Below are 26,906 nucleotides of genomic sequence, written 5' to 3'. Positions count from 1 at the left end.
GCTTACAAGAGCCTCTACAGCTGAAATTAAGTAAAGCCATTTGCTTATTTCATATGTTACATATTTGTTCTGGATTTTCAAGTCTGTAAGCACTTGTCAACCAACAAACTGGAAATCATTTGTCTTAAAGCCAGTAGATTATTCCCACCTTCTAAAATCTCCCTTCAAAGGACTTGGTATTCCGTGAACGCATGCGCAGGGTGTATTCAGCCAATCAGCACAGTCCTTTGGTGAGACCGGTTTGCTCCAGCTGGCATCACAAAGGATCCTCTGAGGCTTCTGTCCGGGTCTGGCCTCTGACAACGTTTTTTTTTTTTTTTTTTTTTTTTTTGCCATTGAGGAGCTAAGCACAGAAGGGTGCGGTTGGGAAGGTGTTCTCCTCTTAGATGAGCTGTAAGTGATAGTCTGCCCTGATCAGGGTTGTTGGACAGTTAATCGAGGTGTGACAGGGTGGGGAATCTCAGGCCCAGGAGGCCACTATGTGAGGAAAAGCCTCCTGATCGCCATTTTCTGTGGAATCTGAGGGTGAATGGAAGGTGGAGGACCGTATTCATGGAAGAGGATCGAACAGGTCAGGGCCATAGAGAATTGGGAACCCTTGGAAGAGAAAAGCTTGGGGCCTGGGGATAGGATCAGAGAACCAGCTGCAGGACTGTGGGTCAGGGAACAGGGATCCATTGGTGAGATGCCTTGGCGATTGTCCTGTGTGATGTTCAGGATCCCTTAGAAACACACTGAGGATTCCTCCCTCCTCATTGTCTTCTCTATGGTGTGTTCCTTTGGTATAGACTGTATGAACATTGCAGACAGTAGAATGGCATAGGAAGATGAATGAAAAGAAGAAGAGGAGATATTGTAAGAGATTCATAAGTCATTGGGGATGGATTCTGACCACAGATCTTTCTGTCTCAGTCTCCCATGTATTGGGATTAAAGACTTGCACCACCAATTTCAGCTTTTTCTCTCAGTTTAGGTTCTGTAGGATGGGATCTATCTTTGTAGTTTCAGCTGGCCCGGCTTGGCCTGGCCTTGAACTTAGAATCTTCAGATGTTTGAAATCCTCGGCTTCTCCAAATCACTAATTTCTCCAATATAAGGTCTTTCTGTGTGGGTGGTGGTGGTAGTTCATGTTTTTTTGTAGACTTAGTGGTGGATCTTTTTGATATGAATATACAGTTACCATGTTCTTTATCTTTCTGGATAGAACTGTGAGTTTACCTTAGACTGAGATAAACTGTTAAACAGAATTGCTGATGTTTTGTTTAAAAATATTCTGTGGGAGATAGGACCAAAATTCAGATGCCTCAACGGTTAAAGGATGTTGCTCATCATTTTTTTGGGAGGAGGGGAGGACTCATATGTTGAAGGTTGGCCAGTTTTTGTCTCTTTTTTAAACTGAGAAATGGCAGATTGATAACTTAGGTTCTAAAGGAGGTTTTTAAAGAAGTGAGTTAAAGAAGTTTTTAAAACAAGTTGTGAGGGAGAGGGACATGATAAATGGGATACACGGAGGAAATGGTACGGGTAAGTGTATATATATATATGCATCACCATATTGAATATGTACACAGAACTCTCTCAAAGGCAATTGATTAAAAATATACATGTTAAGTAAAAAAGAAATGATCTTTCATTGAGCTAAAATAATTTTTTGATTTTTTGTTATTTTTAATTATTTAAATGATAATTTTTAATCAGGTAACTAAGTTCTTTTTTTTTCTTTTTATTTTTATTGTTTTTTTTTTTAACTAAGAAGACTACTGAGTTCTTATGAGAAAAATGGCTCTTAAGAAATTGAAGGTGATACCAAAGGAAAGTTACTTATTACTTTTGGACTTTGATGATGAGGACGATGATATAAAAGTTTCAGAGGAGGCTCTTTCGGAAGGTATAGCATTTCCAGTATTAATTGTGTCCTGCAGTTCATTAGACTTTACCTAGTCACCTGAAATGGAAGAAGTCTTTGTTAAGAGTTTACATATACTTCATTTCTAATTTTACCTATATCTCTCTATTCCTATATACAAGGTTTTGCAGCACATAAACCTACTCTTGGAACTATATCAGCATATGTTGAGAGAGAAGAACTTTCTTGATTTTGCCTCAAGAAAAGATGTGAACATTGTTCGCATAATATGTTTGCCAAACATGAATTTATTTCATAAAACCTGCAAATAAATTATTTCCATTTTTTTCTATTATATATTTTCCTTATTTACATTTCAAATATTATCCCCGTTTCTAGTTTCCACTCCAAAAAATCTCCTGTCCTCTCCCCTCTCCCCCATCTCCCCAACACACCATCTACCAATTCCTAACCCAGGTATTCCCCCATACTGGGGCATAGGATCTTTACAGGAACAAGTGTCTCTCCTCCCATTGATGCCTGACTAGTCCATCCTCTGCTACATATGAAGCTGGAGTCATATGTCCCATTATTTGTTTTCATTGATTGGTGGTTTAATCCCATGGAATTGTGGGGTACTTGTTAGTTCATGTTGGTTTTTCTTCTAGGGGCCTGCAAACTCCTTAAGCTCCTTAGGTACTTTCTCCAGATCCATAATTGGGGACCCTGTGCTAAGTCCAAAGGATGTCTGTGAACATCCACTTTTTTATTTGTCAGGCATTAGCAGATCCTCTCAGGAGACAACTATATCATTCTCCTGCACCCAAGCCCTTGTTGGCATCTTCAGTAGTGTCTGGATTTGGTGGTTTTTTATGGGATGGATCCCCAAGTGAGGCAGTCTCTGTATTCTTTTATTCTCAGCTCCAATCTTTGTCTCTATAACTCCTTCCATGATTATTTTGTTCCCCATTCTAAGAAGGAACGGCATATCCACACTTTGGTCTTCCTTCTTCAGTTTCATGGGTTTTTCACATTTTACCTTGGTTATTCTGAGCTTCAGGGATAATATCCACTCATCAATGTGGGAATATCATGTGTGTTTTTTGTGATTGGGTTAACTCTCTTAGGAAGATATCATCCAGATCCATCCATTTCTTTAAAAATTTCATGAATTCATTGTTTTTAATAGCTGAGTAGTAATTCATTAAGTAAATGTACCATATTTTCTATATACATTCCTCTAAAGAGAGTCATCTGTGTTCATTTCAGCTTCTTGTTATTATACATAAGGCTGCTATGGACAAAGTGAAGCATGTTTCCTTATTACAAGTTTGAACTTCTAGGTATAACCTTATCAATTTTATGAGGTCCCATTTGTCCATTTTTAATCTTATAGCACAAGACATTGGTGGTATTTTTTTTAAGAATATTCCCCCTTTGCCCATGTATTCCAGGCTATTCCCCACTTTCTCCTCTATAAGTTTCAGTGTCTCTGGTTTTATGTGCAGTCCCTTGATCGACTTAGACTTGAGCATTGCACAGGGGATGAGAATAGATCAATTTACATTCTACTACATGCTAACTGCCAATTGAACCAACACCATTTGTTGAAAATGCTGTCTCCTTTCCACTAGATGGTTTTAGCTCCTTTGTCAAAGATCAAGTGACTATATGTGTGTGGGTTTATTTCTCTGACTTCAGTTCTATTTCATTTATCTACCTGTCTACCACTATACCTGTACCATGTAGTTTTTATCACAATTGTTTTGTAGTGCAGCTTGAGGTCAGGCATGGTGATTCCACAAGAGGTTCTTTTATTGTTGGGAATAGTTGTTCCTATACTAGGTTTTTTGTTGTTGTTGTTGTTGTTCTTGTTGTTGTTGATTTTCTTTTTTTGTTTGTTTGTTTGTTTGTTTGTTTTCAAATTTCAGGAGAATTTGTAAATTGCCCTTTCTAACTCAGAAAAGAATTGAGTTGGAATTTTGATGGGGATTGTATTGAATCTATAAACTACTTTTGGCAGAACAACCATTCTTACTATATTAATCCTTCCAATCCATGAGCATGGGAGTTCTTTCCATGTTCTGAGATCTTGTTTCATTTCTTTCTTCAGAGACATGAAGTTTTTATCATATATATCTTTCACTTTCTAAGTTAGAGTCACACCAAGCTATTTTATATTATTTGTGAGTATTGTGAAGGGTGATTTTTCCCTAATTTCTTTCTCATCCTCTTTTTCCTTTGAGTAGAGAAAGGCCACTGATATGTTTGAGTTAATTTTATATTCACCTACTGCACTGAAGTCATATATAAGGTTTATGATTTCTCTGGTGCATTTTTGGGTCACTGATACATGCTATCATATATTCTGGAAATAGTGATATTTTGACTTCTTCCTTTCCAATTTGTATTCATTTGTTTTCCTTTTGTTGTCTAATTGCTCTGGTTAGGACTTCAACTACTATATTGAATAGGTATGAAGAAAGAGGGCAGTCTTGTCTCGTCCCTGACTTTAATGGGATTGTTTCATTTAGTTTAATGTTTCCTACTGGTTTGCTATTTTTTTTTTTATATTTAGGTATGGGCCTTGAATTCCTGATTTATCCTGGACTTTTATTATGAATGGGTGTTGTAGTTTGTCAAATGCTTTCTCAGCATCTAATGAGGTGATCATGTTGTTTTCGTCTTTGAGTTTGTTTCTATAGTGGATTAAGTTGACAGATTTCCATATATTAAACCATCCCTGCATTACAGGGATGAAGCCTACTTGACCATGATGGATGATCGTTTTGATGTATTCTTTTATTTGGTTTGCAGTGATTTTATTGAGTATTTTTGCTTCGATATTCATAAGGGAAAATGGTCTGAAGTTTCCTTTCTTCATTGAGTTTTTGTATGATTTGAATATAATTGTAATCTGGCTTCATAGAACAAATTCAATAGTGTTCCTTCTCTTTTGATTTTGCATAATAGTTTGAAGAGTTTTGGTATTAGGTCTCCATGTGTAAGACCCCGAAGATGGACCTCCTCTCAAGTGCAGTAAAGTCCCGGGATGAGGTGGCCAGCACCCCAATGACTTGAGAGAAATCCACACCTGATGCAAACTGCAAGAGGTTTTATTATCAGCTAGCTAAGGACAAACTCCTTCCACTGTGCAGGGCAGGGGCGTATGACTCTGAGATGTGACAGAAGAGGGTTTTTATTAACTAGCTGAGGAATTGGGATGATTTGGGAGGAGAGTTTGGAGGAGTTTGGAAGAGTTGGGAGGAGTGTTCTTCTCTGCCCGGATGTCCTTGGCAAAACTCCAATTTTTGAATCTCTAGCTGTATGGCTCAGAAAACAAAAGGCTTTTTGGTGGCTGTAGAGAACATGGAGTCTCTTTCTGGCTGTATTTTTATAAATCAGGGAAAACAATCTTGGAGAATGTTCAGGTGCTTTACCTTCCAGGGAGAAACACTCTGAGTTGGGGTCTCAACAGTTCCCACTCCTTCTAGTACATAGTTCTGATCTTATAAGTTAGAAAATTAAACCTCTGGCCCAGCTGCCAAACAAAGCCAACATGAGGTCACAGCTTTAGGATATGTAAGATTGAGAACCTCAGAAGCCCCTTGAATGAGACAAAAGAGCCTCTTGCCAGTGGGAGGAGGGAGGGAGGGAGGTTCCTGTGCAGTGCCCACTGTGTGTGAGCAGTGCCAGGCCAGAGGGCCATGGCAGGCTGGATGCCAGAACTGGGCATATGCTGGAGGTGTGGCAGCAGGGCTTGTGAGAAGCATCAGGGAGAGTCCTTTTGATCTGAGTTCAAGTTTGCCAGAATGGTGGGTCCAGACCAGGACAGGTACTCCTGTTTGAAATTTATGTGGCACCAAGATGGTTTCTGGTTCGTATGTTTTTTGCTTTTGTATTTTTGTTTTAGTTTTTTATTGTGTTTCAACATTTCCAAGGCATCTTTTCTGACCAGTTGTAGGTCCTTCAAGTGAGCTAGTGGGAGTTCTGAAAAAGAAACATGAGGGTCAAACATTCCACCTGCTTCTGTTAAAGGGGGGGTCCCCAGTTGAGGAGTTCGAATGGTGTAAGTTTAAATTTCCCTGTGGTGTTCCATACTCAGAACAAGGTGAAGGGAAAAAGAGCTGCATAATCTTTTCTGCAGGTCTCTAAAACCAATTTAGTCAAGGTTTCTTTTAATGCTCTATTCATCCACTCTACCTGTCCTGAAGTCTGGCATATATAAGAACAATGTATCTTCCAATGGATCCCCCATTGTCTGGCTAACCCTTGTCTTACCTGGGCAATGAAGGAGGGGCCATTGGCTGACGAAAGTACCTTAGGGATGCCAAATCTTAGGAAATTTTCCTCTAATATCTTCTTTGCCATGGCAAAGGTGTTCTTGTTCTTAGTGGGGAAGGCTTCTACCAAGCCTGAAAAGGTGTTTACAAAAAACAAATAGATGTTTATTACTGTACTTGGCTGGTTTAACTTCAGTAAAATCTACTTTTCTGTATGCTCTTGGTCAGTCAACTCTTATCCACTTTCTGGGGGGTGTTCTTGTGGTGCCCAGCAATGGTGAGGGCACATGCTTGGCATTCATTAACAATCTCATGGGCAACATCTGGCAATCTTATAATATAGCAATTTGAGCTCTTAACATTTTTTTGACCTTCTGATTTTCCAAGGGCATGAGGTGGTGTAGATTGATGCTGTAGATTACCTTTCTCTTGTGGGCAGGACAGAGCAACCATCTTGGGTCTTAGCGACTCCCTGGGTAGTATGCACACATATATCAGGTATTTTGCCTGTTAATTCCTGATCTTCTGGAGTATAATCAAAGCCTGCATCTTTGAGATTATAATGGTCTTGACATTCTTTATTTTTTTCTCTTAGGGCAGCCAGGTCAGGCATCAGATTTCCCTTCACTAGGGCCTCATGGACTTTGTGGTGACTATTGCAATGTATGATGACAAGTTTTTTTGCAAAGTGTATGGCTTCTAACAGTCTCTTGGTTTCTTTTTTATTTTTAATATCTTCCCCAGTAGATGTGAGTAGCACCTTTTTTCTAAAGATAAAAAGATAAAGATAAAGATAAAGATAAAGATAAAGATAAAGATAAAGATAAAGATAAAAGATGCATGTGAGTGGTGGCAAAGGCATACCTGCTGTCTGTTTAGATATTGATGTTCTATTCTATTGCCAGCTGCAAGGCTTGGATGAGTGTGATTAGCTCTTCTCTCTGGACAGTCATTCCTTCAGAAAAGCTGCTGGCACGGATGGTTTCTTTTCCGTTGACCACTGCTGGCACCACTTTTCTTTTACTTTCAATCAAAAAGCTGATACTATCTGTGTACCAATTGGGGCAGCCTGGCCATGGCTGGTCAGTGACTTCTTTCTTAGTTTTGATTTCTTCTGCCAGGATGTCTATACTCCTTCACTGGTAGGGAGTTGCCAGCTTCAGGCAGCAAGGTGGAAGGATTAGGGATAGCAGGGGTGAAAACTACACTCTCTCTACACTCTCTCAGTCAGTAAGAGACTCTGATAATGGGTCCCATGAGCATTAGTCATCCAGCAATCTGACAGCTGTCTAACAATGCTTTCTAAGGCATGGGGGCAGAGGGGGTTTACTACTATAGTTCCTTGACCTAGAGTCAGTTTGTCAGCATCTTTGAGAAGTACTGGCACAGCAGTGGTAGCTTTTAAGCAAGAATGCCATCCACTGGCCACTTGGTCTTTTTTTTTTTTTTACAAGTCGACTACAAGTCTTGTCTATGTCCCCAGAGCTTAGGTCAGGACCTATCTCACTATTTCTGCTCTTTTATCTAAATAGAGAGTGAATGGCCATGTCACATCTGTCAGGACTAGGGCTGAGGCACTAAGCACGATTTTTTAATCTTTTTAAAGGCCTCCCCATATATGGGGTCCATGAGAAAGTCCCAGTCTCTTTAGTAAGAAGGGATTATTAGTGAGTGCCAGGTGGCAAAGCCTTGCTTTTTAACTGGTAGCAACAGAGTATTCCAGGAAGACTGACAAAGGACCAAACACGCCTAGTTCTAAGAGCCTTTGAAGGTGAGGTCTGATGCCCTCTCCGGCCTCTTTGCTCATGGTGTATTGTTGTACCCCGAAAGGAATCACACCAGTTCTCAATCTCACAATGATGGGGGGCACCATTTTTGCCTCAATTATACCCCCAGTCTTTGCCCAGGCTGTTGGATATCTCTCTAACTAGGTCCATTCTAGTACTTTTCTTGATGGGGCTTGAGGCTCATGTAATCTATATACTTCTTCCAATTTTGATGTTAAATTTATAGAGACAGAGGCTTGCCAAGGGATTGAAGTTCCTTGCAAAGAGCAGCTTATTTGGAATTTTAAATATGCTAGTATGTCTCTCCACAATAATGGGGTGGGGCTTGAGGAATGATGAGGGAGGAATGAGTTACTTGGCTTATTCATAGATTAACTTTCTTATCAGTGGTCCAAGAGTATGGTTTCTGACCAGTAGCCCCGAATACTAAGGATTGCTGGTTCCTCAATTTCTCCAGTGGCTCTGTCAGGACTGAAAACTCTGCTCTGATATCATGAAGGGAAGCCATGGGGGTCTCTTCCACAGTTAGGGTTACCCTAGTCTCACGTAGGGTGTCTGTTCCCCATATCCACTAGTCATCATCCTCTGGGATAAGGACTTAGGTGGTCTGGTATCTGTCTCTTTCTTGGGGCAGTCTCTTGCCCAGTGTCCCTTTTCTTTACAGTACCCACATTGGTCCTTATCTACAGGTGGTGTGAAGGTCCTATGGAGTTCTGAGGTCTTTTTGGCCCTGTGTTGCCCAGTTACCCTGTCTGCCTATTCCCTCCATCTTTTCTATAAACTTCGTTATCAACTGCTAATGTATCCAAAATCCTAATTAAATTTCTATCCTGCCTTCCATCTGGTCTACTTTCTCTTGACTCAGCTACTCTCTCTTCTCTTTCTCCTTTTTTCTTTTTTAGTCTCTCTCTTATGGTACACTTTCTCTGCCTCCTTAAACAGATCTTGAAAAGATAATGTTTGCAGACTCTCTAGATGCTGTAACCTTCGCCTAATGTCAGAAGCAGAATGCCCAAATGAAAGCCATGGCCACTGCTGCCTGCTGGCTCTCTGACATAGTGTCAAAGGGAGCGTAATGCTTGTATGATTCTAAGAGGCATTCTAAAATCACTGCTGGGGGCTCCTTTTCCCCTTTAGGATCCCTCTTACCTTGACCAAATTGCTTGGGTGCCTGTTAGCTCCTCCCTTTCCTGCTACCCTACCCCTGTGTAAATGTGTCAACTGCTTGCTACCTTCAGGCCTGTTAGGGTCACAGTCAGGACCATTCAGAGGGAAGCCTGCATCTATTTCATTTGGAAGTTGTGTCAGCCATCCATTGGCTCCCAGCACATATTTCTTGTCTCAAGCAGAATCCTTTCCTTCTCCTCTGTGGTAAAATTAAACTGCAATAGCTATTGACAGTCATCCCAAGTGGACTGATAAGAGAACATGAGAGATTCCATTAGATTAGTAAGGCTAGAGGTGTTTTCAGAGAAGGGGGCATGTTTTGCCTTCCAATTGTAGAGATCAGAGGAGGAAAAAGGCCAATACTGAAGGAGCTGCATTTCCATGGTCTGCTGGAGTAGGGCCATAAGTACTTAAAGCCAGCGCGATTGTTGAGTCTGGTCTCAATAGGCTCTGAGCTCATTTGTCTTGGTTTCCAGAAGCTGGTCACGCCCCCATGTTTCCAGCAGTACCCTTTTGAGATATCTGGGAAGGGACCGGTTGGGGATATGAGGGTGGAGTATCACGCCATTCTGGAGGTTATTACATCTCTGGAAATATCTCAAGAGGAGCCAAGGGTTGCATTCCTCCCTTCCCCCCGCCATTTACATCTTCGTTTTGTTTTGTTTTTTTTTTCCACTTAGTGGCAGAAAGCTAGGACTAGGGAGCCCAGCTTGTTCTTCTGTACTCAAGGTTTCAACCAGGTGCTCTCTGGTGGTCAACTAACATCAACAGGTGGCAATTTTGTAGAGCAGAAAGTTCTCCAAAATCTCTTTTTGACATCTACAAAGAGATTGTGAGTCCTAGTCATAATTTCAGTTTGATGCTCATGAGTCAATCCAAGGGGAGTGCTAATAGTCTATCCAAACTGCATAGTCACATACAGGGAGACAAACAATATATACAGTAACGGAAACACATGGCCGAGTTAGCAAACTCTCACTTGGCACCCAGTAACAGAAACTGTAAACACACTCTCACTTGGTACCCAGGAACATTAAAAGATGGCCAATTGAGCACACACTTACTTGGCACCCTGATGGGAGATGTCCAGGCATCCCTGGAGCTCCCTCAGACCTCCAGGGATGTCTCCCAGTATAGTGTGCGATTACTCCTGACATGCCTGTCAGTAACCCTCCCCTCCATACAGAAGAGAAAGATTGTAAACCATGAATTCTGAATTCAAACACTGCCGGCAGACAAAAACATAGACAAAGACAGGATCCTACCGGCAAGTGGCATCTCTGAGAAATGGGATAGGCCACAAATCCAGGCAAACGAGCCCCCATATGTAAGAACCCCAAAGTTTGGCCTCCACTCAAGTCCCTGGATGAACTGTCCAGGACACCAATAACTCCAGAGAAAACCACACTTGATGCAAACTGCAAGAGGATTTATTATCAGCTAACTGAGGACATTTTTAACACTGTGCAGGGTAAGGGATTTTGACCCTGAATGGTGACAGTGGGGGGCTTTTAACAGCTAGCTGAGGAACTGAGATGAGTTGGGAGGAGAGATGGGAGAAGTTGGGAAGAGTTGGGAGGGTTTAGGAGGGTTGGGAGGAGATTTGGGAAGGTATGGGAAGAGTTGAGAGGAGTGTTATTTTCTGCTGGATGTCCTTGGTAAAATTACAATTACCATATCTCTGGCTGTAAGGATAAGAAATGAAAAGTCTGTTTGCTCACTATAGACAACAAAGAAATTCTTTCTGGCTGCATTTTTAGAGATCAGGGAAAACAAGCTTGGGGAATGTCCAGGGGCTTTACCTTCAAGTGAGAAACAATCTAAGTCAGGGTCTATCACATGAAGATCTTATTAAACTCTGATGGTTCATCAGATCCTGGGCTTTTTTTGGTTGGGAGATTATTAATGACTGCTTCTATTTCTTTAGGAGTTATGGAAGTAATACAGAATTTCTCTGATCCTGATTTAAATTTGGTACCTGATATCTGTCTAGATACGTGTCCATTTGTTTTCCTCATTTTCCATTTTTGTTGAGTATAGACTTGTTTAGTAGGATCTGATTATTCTTTGACTTTCCTAAGTTTCTGTTGTTATGTCTCCCTTTTCAATTCTGGTTTTGTTAATTTAAATACTGTCCCTGTGCCCTGTACTTAGTCTGTCTAATGGTTTATAATTCTTGTTGATTTTCTCAAAGAACCAGCTCCTAGCTTGTTTGATTTTTTTATGTAATTCCTTTGTTTGCACTTGGTTGATTTCAACCATGAGATTGATATTTGTCCTGCCTTAAAGACATCTTGAGTGAATTTGCTCCCTTTTGTTCTAGAGTTTTTAGGTGTGCTGTCAACCTACTCCAGTATCCTCTTTCCAATTTCGATTCAGAGGCATTCAGAGGTATGAGTTTCCCTCTTAGAACTGCTTCCATTGTGTCCCATAACTTTTGATATGTTGTAGCTTCATTTTCATTAAAATCTAAAAAGTCTTAAATTTATCTCTATTTCTTCCTTGTCTGAGTTATCACTGACTATATTTTTGTTCACCTTCTGTGTTTATGTGTGTTTTTAATTACTTATATTTCTATTTCAGATCAGCCTTAGTCCTTAGTGATCTCATAGGATGCATAGGATTATTTCGATATTTTTATATCTGTTGAGACAAGTTTTGTGACTGATTATATGGTCAATTTTGGAGAACGCATCATGAGGGGCTGAGAAAAAGGGATATCCTTTTCTATTCGAATAAATTTTTTATAGATATCAACTCATGGATTTGTTTCATAACTGCTGTTATTTTAACTGTGTCTCTTTTTAATTTTTGTTCCCAGGGACTTTCCATTGATGAGGGAGGGGTGTTGAGCTAATATTGTTTGGGGTGCAATGTGTGTTTTTGAGTTTACTAAAGTTTCTTTTATGAGTGTGGATGACATTGCATTTGGCGTATAAATGTTCAGAATTGGGAATTCATCTTGGAAAATTTTAACATTGATGAATATGAAGTGTCCCTCCTCTTTTTTTTTTTTTTTGATAACTTTGGGTTGAAAGTCGAATTTATTTGATATTAGAATGGCTACTCCAACTTGTTTCTTTGGAACATTTGCTTGGATAATTGTTTTCCAGCCTTTTACTCTAAGGTAATATCTGTATTTGTCCCTGAGATTTGTTTCTAGTATGCTTGGTCTTGCTTACACATCCTGTCTGTTATTCTATGTCTTTTTATTGGTGAATTGTGTCCGCTGATATTATGAGATATTAAGGAAAAGTAGTTGTTCCTTCCTGTTATTTTTGTTGTTAGAGTTGGAATGTGATTCATGTAGCTTTCTTCTTTTAGGTTTGCTTCAAGATCAATTTCTTGGTTTTTCTAGAGTGTAATTTCCCTCCTTATATTGGAGTTTTCCCATTATTACCCCCTTGATGGGCTTGATTTGTTCGAGCATATTGTGTAGATATCGTTTTTTTCACAGAATACCTTGTTTTCTCAATCTATTGTAAAATTTTTTGATGCGTCTAGTAGCCTTGTCTGGCATTTCTTTTCCCTTAGGGTCTGTATGACATCTGCCCTGGATATTATGGCTTTCATAATCTCTAGGGATAAGTTAGGTATAGTTTTGATAGGATTTCCTTTATAAGTCACTTGACCATTTTCCCTTAGAGCTTTTAATATTCTTCTTTTTCTTTTCTTTCTTTCTTTCTTTCTTTCTTTCTTTCTTTCTTTCTTTCTTTCTTTCTTTCTTTCTTTCTTTCTTTCTTTCTTTCTTTTTATGCATTTGGAGTTTTGATTTCTATATGATGGAAGAAATTTCTCTTGTGGTCCAAACTATTTGGAGTTTTGTACGCTACTTGTATATTCATAGGCAACTCTTTCTATAGGTTAGGGAAGTTTTCTTCTATAATTTTGTTGAATATATTCACTGTCCCTAAATTTGAAAAACTTACTTGTCATTGATACCTATTATCCTTAAGTTTTGTCATCTCCTTGTGTCCTGGATTTTCTTGGTGTAAATATTTCCTTTCTAAAATCTTTTTCAAAAATTCACATGGAGAGTTTTTCCAGAGAAATTCAAATCGATAGTACTTTATTAACTATTACTTATATAGAATCCTTTCAAATGTTACTGTTTTCTATTGTTAATACAGTAAAGAGCCCAGCATTTGATAAAAATGAGAATATATCGCCTCAAGCAGAAGCAGATGAAGATATGGGGTAACATTTTCAATATTTTTGCCAGCTCAATAGATTACTTCATAAGTAGTGTTTGTATTCCCTTCACTGGAGAAGTAGATTCAGTAAGATAGCAATACAAATCTGACACTGCTATATGTTGAGTTCAAGCCCAGCTTGAGGTCCTTCAGACCTTGTGATAACAAACACATAGCAACTAGTACAATATGACCACCTGCCTGAGATCTTCCAAGATATACACACAAAGAAAAGGAGAAAAATCATGAAAATAAGAGGGGGACCAACTGGAAAGAAGAAGGGTCTCAGCAAGAGTGGGAAAGTAATGAATAAACTACTGTGGGTGTTAATGTATGAATTGGTAAAAGTAAAGGATACAAGATCACTTTGATACTCCACCATGTATTATAAATATATATATATATATATATTACATTTGTCCCTAACCAAACATTATATATTTATTATAAATAATTAAAAGAAGGTTCTTTTTAAAGTTTTGTGTGGGTAAGAAAAATGTCCTACCAGTCCACTATATTTCTTGCATTAATTTTTTATTTTCCTTTCTTCACAGAGATGAAGTAGACAGTATGTTGGATAAATCTGAAGGTATGTGTTTTTGGAGGTATTTGCCTGTTTTTTAAAGAGGTCAGAAGAGGGCATCAGATTTCTAGACTGTATAGCAAAAGGGGACAATTTTAGGGTTCACAGTAATTGTAGTTTCCTTTAAAACACATATGAGATAACTTCTCAGCAAACATTCAGAATGCAAGATTAGCTGAAGATGTAGCTCAGTGGTAAATCACCATTTAAATGTGATGAGTTTCATCTTCAGTGGCAAAAATAAACAAACAAAAACAAACAAAGAAACAAAACAAAACAATAACAACAAAACCCCAAACAAACCAACAAATGCACCAAATTAAAAAAAATCCTACCAAACAAGCAAAACACAGTTATAAGTCTTGCAAATGAAATGTTAGGTTGTCCAGTTTGCCAAATTAACTGCAAATTGTAAAATGAGCAAGAAACCGAGTTTGCTCTTGTAAGGAAACAAGCAAAACCAGCAATAAGCATTTTAGGAGCCTAAACTTAGGCATGATTAGAGAAGAAAAAAAAAATACAGTGGCTACCACAAGAGAACAAACCTCTCAGAGGGGCTAGAGAGATGGCTGTTTTGGTAATGTGCTTTCCTTGAAAGTATATAAATTAAGGAGGGGGTCTTAAATCAGCTTTAAAAATGCAGGCTGCAACCCAGTGAAAAGTAGGTGAAGACAGCTTGCTGGCTAGCCAGGCTAGTGGCATTGGTGAGCTGCACAATCAGAGAGAACCTGTCTCAAGATTTAAGTTTGGGCAGTCAGAGGTGGTTCATGCCTTATTCCCAGCAGTTGGTAACCAGGGTGAGGTCCAGGACTACAACCCTGCCTTGAAAAAAAAAAAAAAAGGAAGTTGGAATGTGATTGAGAATGCAGCAAATGTCTATTTGCCGCCTTCTTATGCATACTTATACTGAAATGTATATGCATCAGGTTTTTACAATACTCTTTATGTGATTTACACAATCCATTAAAATGATGGTTTTTGTCTTTTTGTTTTTTCTCTTTGAGGAAATTGTCAATATTAAGAAAGTGTTATAATTTTGTAATCTCCACTGTATAGTACAAATAAACATGTTTCAAGAAAAATGATCAGCACACCTTAAAAGACACAAAGGACAGGTATGGAAAGATGGCTTAGAAATTAAGAGCACTTGTTGTTCTTGGACAGAACCAAGTTTTAGTTCCTAGGACCCACACAATGGCTCAAAACCATTTTTAATTCTATATCCATGGGTTTTGGAATTCTCTTCTAGTTTCTATGTGCACCACACATGCATGTTTATAAATACAAACATGCAAAAACAAATTACTTAAATAAATAAAACAATTGAAAATTACAAACAACAGCACCTTCATCTGAAACAAAGTAGGAGAGTCTTGTTTGGGGTCCGTTTTATTTTAGCTTTCAAGTTAGTATTGTAAACTTGGAAAATGGAAAGCCTCTGGGTAGTAGTGGCAGCTAAAATACTACCTCCTTTTTGCTCTTCAATGACAGACGACTGATTGAGCCTTTCTCACCCTTAGTACACATGTGCAAACACTGCCAATCAGCAAGGACCTTGGCTGAGATTGTTTTCCCGCTATCCAAACCCTGTTACCCAGTATGCTTTGTGGTAGTCATCAAGCCGAGTTCTTGTGGAAGCAAGGTTCTTGAGGAAGCATGGTAGGGAGAAGTCTCAGTAGAGGTAGTCAATTGTCTGTTGAAAGATGATTAATCCTGTTTGAGCTGGGGGCCTGTGTGGGGAAGAAGGTGGAGGGGTGGAGGTGTTACTTTAGGAGTAAGGAGAGGAGGTGACCCTCACTGGACTCAGGAAGGTACTGCTTCCAGGCTCACAATCAACTTTTCCCACTTAGGTCTCTGCTGAGAAAAACAGAGAACTTCGCTAAGGGCAGGAGTTTGAACAGAATTATCTCCTAACAGAAAGTAGGAAGGCCAGGGAATTGGAGACCCTGGAAGTCTTCTTGGGGCTTGGGGATGTGAGGAGTGATTAAATTGGAAGTCAGTTAGTGGAGCCAACAGATTAAAACCTTCTTTTAGCTGCTGCTGACTGCCAGGAATTCATTAAAAACGAACTGAAAACCAGTCTTCATTTACCTCTACCTGTTGTTAAAATGGCAGATTCCCGAAATTTCTATGTATAGGCTCCAATTGCCTCAAAATACAGAGGCTCCTCTCAGCCTCAGAAGTGCTGGGACTTCAGATATAATTCAGGTCAGGTTGTTGTTATTTATTTGTTGTTTTGGTTTAGGAAAGTAAGCTCTAACTGAATATCTCAGGATTGTCTGAAACCTCACCTGCAGCTTTGACTGGCCTTGAAACTGAAGTCCCCAGCCTTACAAATGTACCTGGGCCTGAGGAAATATGTGTTCTTTATTTTTTATATTTAAAATTTGTTTGTTTGTTTGTTCGTTTGTTTGTTTTTTCTTCCTTTTTTCCTTGTTGAAGATTGAAACCAGAGCTTCTTGCTGTAGCAGTAAAATATTTGTCCAGCCAGAAAAACTTTATATTTTAGATCTGCTTTAGATTTGTATTATGATGAAAAAAATTGAGGAGCTTGGTTATGATAAAAGCAACCATGATTTCATTTGGAGATTGAGATGCAAACACATTTACTCTAATTTATGAAAACCCTAGCAACAATGGGACCAAAATTTAGATCATCCTGTGATTGCATATAAACCCACTTGAAGTCACAGTTAAAGCCATCATATTCGGTGTGTGTGTATGTGTGTGTGTGTGTGTGTGTGTGTGTGTGTGTGTGTGTGTGTGTGTGTGTGTGTGTATTTACATTTCAAATATTAGTCATTTCCTGGTTTCACCCCAGAAATTCCCTTTACCATTCCACCCTCCCTCTGCTTCTATGAGCATGTTCCCCCACCCACCAACTCCCATGTCCCTGCTCTAGTATTTGCCTACACTAGGGCACCAACCTTCACATGACCAAGGACCTCTCCTCTCACTGATGTTTGACAAGGACATCCTATGCTATGTATTTAGCTGGAGCCATGGTTCCCCCTCTTTGTTTGCTGGCTTAGTCCCTGAGTGCTCTGTGGGGGGGGGGGCGGTCTGCTTGGTTCATATTATTGTTCTTCTTGTAAGGTTACAAACCCCTTCAGCTCCTTCAGTCCTTCCTCTAACTCCTCCACTGTGGACCCCATTATCAGTCTGATTGTTGGCTGTGAGCATGAGCCTCTGTTTTTGCCAACCTCTGGCAGAGCCCCTAAGGACACAGCCGTATTAGGCTCCTTTCAGCAATTATTTGTTGGTATCCACAATAGTGACAGGGTCTGGTGTTTATATACGGGATGGATCCACAGGTGGGGCAGATTCTGAATGGTTGTTCCTTCAGTCTCTGCCCTGCACTTTGTCTCCATATTTCCTCCCAGTAGTATTTTGTTCCCCATTCTGAGAAGGACGGAAACATGCACACTTTTTTCTTCCTTCTTAAGATTTATGTGGTCTGTGAATTACATTTTGGGTATTCTGAACTTTTAGGATAATATCCACTTATTATGAGTGCATACCATATTTTTTCCTTTGGGATTGTGTTACCTCATACAGGATGATATACTTTAGACCTATCTGTTTGCGTGTGAACTTCCTGAAGTCATTGTTTCTTTATGGTCACTATACATTTTTATCACTATTTCTCTATAATACAGCTTGAGGTCAGGGATGATTCCCTCTGAAGTTCTTTTATTGTTGTGAATAGTTTTTCAATATCCTGGATTTTCGTTATTCCAAATGATTTTGCATATTGCTCTTTCTATCTTTATAAAGAATTGAGTTTGAATATTGATGGAGAGGGCATGGAATCAGAGCTTACTTTTGGCAAGAAAGCCATTTTTACTAAATTATTTGGGACACCAAACTATGGCCATGGGAGATATTTCCATCTTCTGAGAATTTCAATTTCTTTCTTCAGAGACTTGAAGTTCTTGTCCTACAGAACTTTGACTTGCTTTTTTCGTGTCACACCAAGGTATTAAAATATGAGACTATTGTGAAGCGTGTTGCTTCCATAACTTCCTTTTCAGCCGGTTTATCCTTTTAGTAGAGGAAAGCTACTGATCTATTTGAGTTAATTGTATATCCAATCACTTTGCTAAAGTTGTTTCTCAGGCTTAAGGGTTCTTTGGTGGATATTTTGGGGTCACTAAATATACTATCTTATTACCTGTTAATAGTGATATTTTCATTTGTTCTATTCCAATTTTTAACTTTTTGACCTCTTTTTGTTTTCTATTTAATCTGGCTAGAACTTCTAGTACTATAGTGAATAGGTAGGGAGAGAGTGGGAAGCCTTGTCATATATTAGTGGGACTGCATCATGTTTCTCTCCATTTATTTTGATGTTGGATCCTGGTTTGCTACTATGTTTATTTATGGGCCTTGCTTTCTGAATCTATCCAAGACTTTCATCATGAAGGCGTGTTGATTTTTTTTTAAACGATTCCTCGGCGTCTAATGAGATAATACTGTGTTTTTTCCTTGAGATTCTTTACATATTGGATTACATTGATGGATTCCCATATATTGAACCATTCCTGTATCCCTGGGATGAAGCCTCTTGATCATGAAGGATGATCATTTTGATGTGTTATTGGATTGTGTTTAACAGAATGTTATTGAGAATTTTTGCATCAATATTTATAAGTTAAATTGGTCTGAAGTATCCTTTCTTCATTGGGTTTTTGTATGGTTTGGGTATAAGAGTAAATGTGGCTTCATAGAACAAATTAAGTAGTGTTCATTTTCTTTTGTTTTTGCATAATAGATTGAAGATTGTTGGTATTGGTGTTTCATTGAAAGTCTGATAGAAATCTGTACTAAACCCATCAGATACTGGGCTTTTTTTTTTTTTTTGGAGGGGGGGCTCTTAATGACTGCTTCTATTTCTTTGGGGGTTATGGGAGAGTTTACAGGGTTTATCTCAACCTGATTGAAATTTAGTACCTGACATCTGTCTAGATAATTGTCCAATTCATCCAGATTTTCCACTTTTGCTAAGTTACAGGCTTGTGTAGTAGGATCTGATGATTTTTTTGGATTTACTAAGTATCTGTTGTTATGTCTCCCTTTTCATTACTGGTTTTGTTAATGTTGATACTTTCCCTGTGCCCTGTAATTAGTCTGGCTAATGTTTTATCTATCTTGTTGACTTTCTCAAAGGTCCAGCCCCTAGTTTGTTTGATTTTATGTTATAGTTCCTTTGTTTCCACTTGTTTGATTTCAGCCCTGAGTTTGATTAGTTCCTGCCTTCAACTCCTCTTGGGTGAATTTCCTTCCTGTTATTCAAGGGGTTTTAGGTGTGCTGTCAACCTACTACTGTATCTTCTCTACAGTTTCTATTTAGAGGCATTCAGAGCTATTAGATTCCCTTTAACACTGCTTTAGTTGTGTTCCACAACTTTCGGTATGTAGTAACATCATTTTTTTTAAACTCTAAAAAGTCTTATATTTATTATTATTTTTTTTATTTCTTCCCTACCTGAATTATCACTGACTGGATTTTTGTTCACCTTCTACGTGTACATGGGTTTTCAATTATTTATATTATTATTTCAGATCAGCCTTAGCCCTTGGTGATTAGATAGGATGTATGAGATTATTTGGATATTTTTATATCTGTTGAGGCATGTTTTGTGACTGATTATATTGTTAATTTTGGAGAAGGCGTCATGAGGTGCTTAGCAGAATTGTCAATTTTTGTTCTAGAATAAAATGTTCTATAGATATCAACTAATGTATTTGTTTCATAACTTCTGTTAGTTTAACTGTGTCTTTTTTTAATTTTTCTTTCAAGGATCTTTCCATTGATGAGTGAGGGTTGTTGAAGTCTTCTACTATTATTGTGTGTGGTGCAATGTGCATTTTGAGCTGTACTAAAATTTCTTATATGAATATGGATGCCATTGCATTTGGACTATAAATGTTTAGAATTGAAAATTCATCTGGGTAAATTTTAACTTTGATGAATATGAAGTGTCACTCCTTGTCTTTTTAGATAACATTGGGTTGAAAGTCAAACTTATTTGATATGAGAATGGCTACTCCAAATTTGTTTCTTTGGAACATTTGCTTAGAAAATTGTTTTCCAGCCTTTTACTGTGAGGTAATGTCTGTCTTTGTCCCTGAGGTTTGTTTCTGGTATGCTGGGTCTTGCTTACACATCCAGGCGGTTAGTCTATTCCTTTCTAATTGGTGAATAGAATATGGTGATATTAAGAGATACTAAGACAAAGTCTTTCTTTCTTCCTGTTATTTTTGTTGGAATTTTGTTCATGTAGCTATCTTCTTTTAGGTTTATTTCAAGATTAATATCTTGCTTTTGCTAGCATGTGATTTCCCTCCTTATATTGGAGTTTTCCCTTTATTATCCCTTGAAGGGTTTGATTTGTTCAAAGATATTGTGTAAATATTGTTTTTTCACGGAATACCTTGTTTTCTCAATCTATGGTAAAATAGTTTTGCTGCATATTATAGCTTTGGCTCTTATTTCTGCTCTCTTAGTGTCTGTATGATATCTACCCGGGATCTTATGGCTTTCATAGTCTCTGGGGAGAAGTTAGGTGTAATTCTGATAGGAATTCCTGTATATGTTACTTGACCATTTTACCTTACTGCTTTTAATATTCTTTCTTTGTTTCGTGCATTTGGTGCTTTGATTAATATATGATGGCAGGGATTTTTGTTTTTGTTGTTGTTTTTCTGGTCCAAACTATTTGGAGTTCTGCATGCTTCTTGTATGTTCATGGACATCTCTTTCATTAGGTTAGGAAAGGTTTCTTTTATAGTTTTGTTGAAGATATTCACTGGCCCTATAATTTGGAAATCTTACTTCTCATCTATACCTGTTATCCTTATGATTTTTCTTCTCCTTGTGTCCTAGATTTCCTAGATGTAATTACTTAATTTTTAAAATCTGTTTCAAAAACTCAAAATGGGCAGTTTTTCCAAAGAAATTCAAATTGATAGTACTTTATTAACTATTACTAATATTGCATACTTTCAAATGTTTACCTTTTCTATTGTCAATACAGTAAACAACCCAGCAATTGGTAAAGATGAAAATATATCGCCTCAAGTAAAAGGACATGAAGACAGGGGGTAATATTTTCAATTCTTTTTCTTTTTTTCTTTTTTTTTTTTTTTTTGCCAGTTCAATAGAGTACTTCAAAAGTAGTGTTTGTGTTACCTTCACTGGAAAAGTAGATTCAGGAAGATCAGCATTTCAAGGTCAGATGCTGCTATATGTTAAGTTCAAGCCCAGCTTGGGATCCTTTAGACTTTGTGATCACAAACACATAGGAACTCATACAATAGGACCACCTGCATGTGATCTTTGACACACTCAAAGCAAAGGAGAAACATCATAAAAATAAGTAGGGGACTATCTGGGGAAAAAAAGTGTCTCGGCAAGTGTGGGAGAGTTATGAATAAACTCCTTGTGGGGTGTAAACGTATGAATTGTTAAAAGTAAATAATCCAAGTTCAAGTTGGTAGTCCACCATATATTTTATATGCATATGACATTTGTTCCAAACCAAACATTATATATTTATTATAAAAAATTAAAGAAGGTTCTGTGTAAAGTTTTGTGTGTGGTAAAAAAATGGCCTACCAGTCTCCTATATTTCTTGCTTTAATTTTTTATTGTTCTGTCTTCACAGACATGAAATAGGCAGTATGTTGGATAAATCTGGAGGTATGTGTTTTAGAAATATTTCCCTGTTTCTTGAAGAGGCCAAATGAGGGAAACAGATCTCTATAGAACCTATAGCATAGGGGGATAATTGTAGGCTTCACAGAAATTATAGTTTTCTTTAAAAAAATACATACAGATGACTTCTCATCCAACATTCAAAACTAAAGATTAACTAAAGATGTAGCTCAGTGGTAAAGCACCATTAAAAGTTATGAATTTCATCTTCAGTGGTGAAAACAAAAACAAAAAACCAGCAAAAAACAACAAACCCAGCAAATTAACAAAAAAAAAAAAAAAAAAAAGAACCAAAGAAACAAAACACAGCAATAAGCCTATGTCAAAATTAACTGCAAATTGTAAAGTGAGCAAGAAAACCAATTTGCTGTTGTAAGGAAACAAGCAAAACCACCACTAAGCATTTTAGGAGCCTAAACTTAGGCATGATTAGAGAAATAGAAAAGGAAAACAAACAAACAAAAGACAAACAAACAAAAAATTGCAGTGTCTATAGCAACAGAACAAACCTTGAAGAGAGGCTAGAGAGATGGCTGTTTTAGTAAAATGTTTTCCTTGAAAATAAAAGTGGGGGCCTAGAATCCACTTCTAAAATGCAGGCTGCCAACCAGTGCTGAGTAGGTGGAGACAGCTTGCTGGCTAGCTGAGGTAGTGGCATTGGTGAGCTGCATATTCAGAGAGAACCTATCTCAAGTTTTAAGTTGGGTCAGTCACTGGTGGCACATGCCTTAATCCCAGACGTTGGGAGGCAGAGGCAGGGAGATTTTTGATTTTGACGCCACCCTGGTATACAGGGTGAATTCCAGGTTAACCAGAGCTATACAGATAAACCCTGACTTAAAAAAAAAAAGAGAAAATGAAAAAGAAATTTGGAATATAATTGAGAATAAAACAGATGTCTATATCTGGCCTCCTTATGCACCCATATACTGAAATGTATACACTCCATTTTTATCCTGAAACTTTATATGATTTACACAATCCATTAAAATTATGTTTTTTTGTTGCTCTTTTGTTTGTTTGTTTGTTTGTTTCTGTTTCTGGAAATAGACAACATTAACAAAGTCATTTTTTATACTCTCCATTATATAGTAAAATTAAACATCTATCATGAGAAATGGTCCAGCACACCTTAAAACACACACAGGATAGGAATGGAAAGATGGCTTAGAAATTAAGAACACTTGTTTCTCTTGGACAGAACCAAGGTTTAGTTCCTAGAACCCTCATAATACTCAAAACCATTTTTAATTCTAGATGCAGGGATTTTGGCATCCTATTCTAGTTTCTAGGGGAACTAGTCATACATGTTATATAAATACAAACATGCAAAAACACTTTAGTTTAAAAAAAAACAAAAACAAACAAAAAAAAACCAAAAAAAAAACAAACAAACAAACAAACAAACAAAAAAACAATTTAGAGTTACACAGAACAGCCCCTTCATCTGAAACGAAGTAGGAGAGTCCTCTTTGGAGTTCATTTTATTTTAACTTTCGAGTTAGTATTGCAAACTTAGAAAATGGAAAGCCTCTGGGTAGTAGTGGAAGTTAAAATACTACCCGCTTTTTGAAGCTTTAATCACAGATGACTGAAAGAGCCTCTCTCACCCTTAGTATTCATGTGCAAACACAGCCAATCAGCAATGGGCTTGGCTGAGATTGATTTCCCGCTGTTCAAACCCTGTTACCCAGTATGGTGGCTACAAAGAGTTCTTGAGGAAGCAAAATTCTTGAGGAATCATGATAGGATGAAGTCTCAGTGGGGGTAGTCAATTGTCTGTTGGTTAATCCTGTTTCAGCTAGGGGTCTGGGTGGGGATAAAGGTGGAGTTTTGGAGGTGTTTCTTCAGGAGTAATGAGATTAGGTGACCCTCACTGGACTCAGGAAGTTGCTAATTCTAGGTTCACAATCGATCTTTCCCACTTAGGTCTCTGCTAAGAAAAACTGAGAACTTCACTGTAAGTGCAAGAGTTTGAACAGACTGGCTCCTAGCAGAAATCAGGAAGGCCAAGGAAATGGAGACCCTGAAAGTATTCTTGGGGCCTGGGGATGTGAGGTGTGAGTAAACTGGACTTCACTTAGTGGATGAAACAGACAAGAACCTCTTCTGTGCAACTGCTTCCCACCAGGAATTTATTAAAAAGAAACTGAAGACCAGTCTACATTTTAACGTGTTGTGAAAATGCCACATTGCCGAAATTTCTATATATAGGTTCCAAACTGCCTCAAATTCTAGAGGCTTCTCTCAGCCTCAGAAGTGCTGGGAATTCAGACATAATTCAGACCAGGCTGTCTTTATTTATTTGTTGTTTTGTTTTAGGAAAGTAAGCTCTAGCTCTATATCTCAGGATTGTCTGAAACCTCAATTGCAGCCTGGACTGGCCTTGTAACTGCAGTCCTCAGCCTCAGAAATGTAATGGGGCCTGAGGAATCATGCCTTCTTTATTTTTTATATCTAAATTTTGGGGGTTTTTATTTTTCATTCCTGAAGATTGAAACCAGAGCTTCTTGCTGTAGCAGTAAAATATTTGTCCAGCCAGGAAGAATTTTATATTTAAGATTTGTCTTAGATTTGTTTTGTGATGAAAAAGTTGAGGAGCTTGGTTGTGATAAGAGCAACTATGATTTTATTTGGAGATTGAGATACAGACACATTTACTCTAATTTATCAAAAAACTAGCAGGAATGGGAAAAATTTAGATCATCCTGTGATTAGATGTAAACCCACTTGAAGTCACAGTTAAAGCCATCAGTGTGTGTGTGTGTGTGTGTTTGTGTGTGTGTATTTATTTACATTTCAAATATCAGCCATTTCCTGGTTTAACCCCAGGAAATCCCTATTCCATTTGACACTTGCTTTGTTTCTATGAGCCTGTTCCCTCACCCACATACTCCACCTCCCTACCCTGGCATTTGCCTACACTGGGGCATGGAGCTTTCACAGGACCAAAGACCTCTCCTCCCACTGATGTCTGACAATACCATCCTCTGCTCAATATGCAGCTAGAGTCATGGGTGCCCCTCTTTGTTTGGTGGCTTAGTCCCTGAGTGCTCTGGACTGTCTGCTCGGTTCATATTGTTGTTCTTCCTGTAAGGTTGCAAACCCCTTCAGCTCCTTCAGTTCTTCCTCTAACTGCTCCCCTGGGGACCCCATGATCAGTCTGATTGTTGGCTGTGAGCATCAGCCTCTGTTCTTGCCAAGCCCTGGCAGAGCCTCTCAGGAGACAGTCATATTATGCTCCTATCAGCAAGCACTTGTTGGTATCCACAATAGTGACTGTGCCTGGTTTCTGTATATGGGATGGATCCAAAGGTTGGACAGAATCTGGATGGTCATTCCTTAAGTCTCTGCCCTGATCTCCACATTTCCTACCAGGAATATTATGTTCCACATTCTAAGAAGGACTGAAACACCTACACTTTTGTCTTCCTTCTTCTTGAGCTTCATGTGGTCTGTGAATTACATTTTGGGTATTCTGAGCTTTTAGGATAATATCCACTTATCAGTGAGTGCATACCATGTTTTTTTTTTCCTTTGAGATCACACAGGATGATATATTTTAGATCTCTCCATTTAATGAAGGCATTGTCTCTGTACCATTACCATACATTTTTTATCACTATTTCTGCATAATAAAGCTTAAGGTCAGGGATGATTCCCCCTGAAGTTCTTTTATTGTTGAGAATAGTTTTGGGATATTCTGGAGTTTTGATATTCCGAATGGTTTTGCATATTGCTCTTTCTGTCTCTACGAAGAATTGAGTTTCAATTTTGATGGAGAGTGCATGGAATCTGTAGATTGCTTTTGGGAAGACAGCCATTTTTACTAAATTAATCTATGACCATGGGAAACCTTTCCATCTTCTGAGATTTTCAGTTTCTTTCTTCAGAGACTTGAAGTTCTTGTCATAGAAATCTTACACCTGCTTGGTTTGAGTCACACCAAGGAACTGTAATTTGTGACTTTTGAAAGGTGTTGTTTCCATAATTGCCTTTCAGCCTGTTTATCTTTTGAGTAGAAGAAAGGTACTGTTTTGTTTGAGTTAATTGTATATGTATCCACTTTGCTGAAGTTGTTTTTCAGGTTTATGGGTTCTCTGATGGAATTTTTGTGGTCACTTAAGTATACTATTTTATTATCTGCTAATAGTGATATTTTGATTTATTCCTTTCCAATTTTTATTCCTTTGACCAATTTTTGTTTTCTAGTTGCTCTGTCTAGAACTGTAGTACTATAGTGAATTGGTAGGGAAAGAGTAAGAAGCCTTGTCTAGTCCTGTCTTGTCTTATTTTAGTGGGATTGCATCAAGTTTCTCTCCATTTAATTTGATATTGGCTTCTGGTTTGCTTCTATTTTTAGGTATGTGCTTAAAATTCTTAATCTATCCAAGACTATTATCATGAAGGTTTGTTGATTTTTTTTCAAATGATTTCTCTTCATCTAATGAGAACTGTGTGTGAATTTGCTTCAATATATGTGTGTGTGTTTGTATGTGTGTGTCTGTGTGTGTGTGACAGATACATATATATGTATCTGATGAATCCGATTGTTTCATAACTTCTAGTTAGTTTCACAGTGTCTCTTTTTCATTTCTTTTTTCCAGGACCTCTCCGTTGCTCAGAGTGGGGTGTTGAAGTCTCTCACTATTATTATGTGGGGTACAATATGTACTTTGAGTTCTAGTAAAATTTCTTTATGAATTTGGTTGCCCTTGTATTTGGAGCATAGATATTCCGAATTGTGAGTTCATCTTTGATGAATTATCCTTTGATAAGCATGAAGTAACATTACTTACCTTAAAAAACAAAAAAAAAAGTATTTTGTGAACCTCCTCTTTTCACAGTAGGCCCTCTTGACTACTGAGGCGTTTTTGTAACAGCTTTGAAGGAATTTTAAAAGGAAAAAAAATAGATGTAAACAATTTCACAGTTCCATTTACTCATACCTAAGTGATATGTATACAAAATTCTGTACATGAAACATATTTTCATTGATCCAGTGCTAATTTTATATTAAGTCAGTTTCTTTTCTAGGAGTCTTCTGTGCTTCCTTCTTTATATGGCACAATGCAAAACTGAATTCTTTAATGTAACCCTTATAACTTATTTTTAAATTTTATGTTATGGTTATTGTTTTTTTTTTCTCCTTTCACGTGTGTATGTGCACAACTAGTGTGTCTTGTACCTTAGGAAGCCAGATGAAAGCATTGAATCCCCTGAAACTGAAGTTATAGGTAGTGAGCCACCTTGTGGGTTTTGGTACTCCAATCTCAGAAATCTAGAAGGGAACCAGTGCTCTTAACTGCTGAATCATCTCTCCAATC

General features: G+C 38.0%; 1 long non-coding RNA gene across 1 annotated transcript; it reads left to right on the top strand.

The window, feature by feature from the left end:
• The first annotated feature begins 364 nt into the window (after nucleotides 1-364).
• Nucleotides 365-13,236, top strand: Gm29582. Its single transcript, XR_882315.1, has 3 exons — nucleotides 365-393; nucleotides 11,407-11,474; nucleotides 13,214-13,236. It is a non-coding gene; the product is annotated as a predicted gene 29582 (long non-coding RNA).
• The last annotated feature ends 13,670 nt before the right edge of the window (nucleotides 13,237-26,906 follow it).

Source organism: Mus musculus, chromosome Y (genome assembly GCF_000001635.26).
Source record: "Mus musculus strain C57BL/6J chromosome Y, GRCm38.p6 C57BL/6J".
Lineage (NCBI taxonomy): Eukaryota > Metazoa > Chordata > Mammalia > Rodentia > Muridae > Mus > Mus musculus.
Note: the sequence above shows the minus strand (reverse complement) of the source record. Positions and strands in the feature narration are given on the sequence as shown.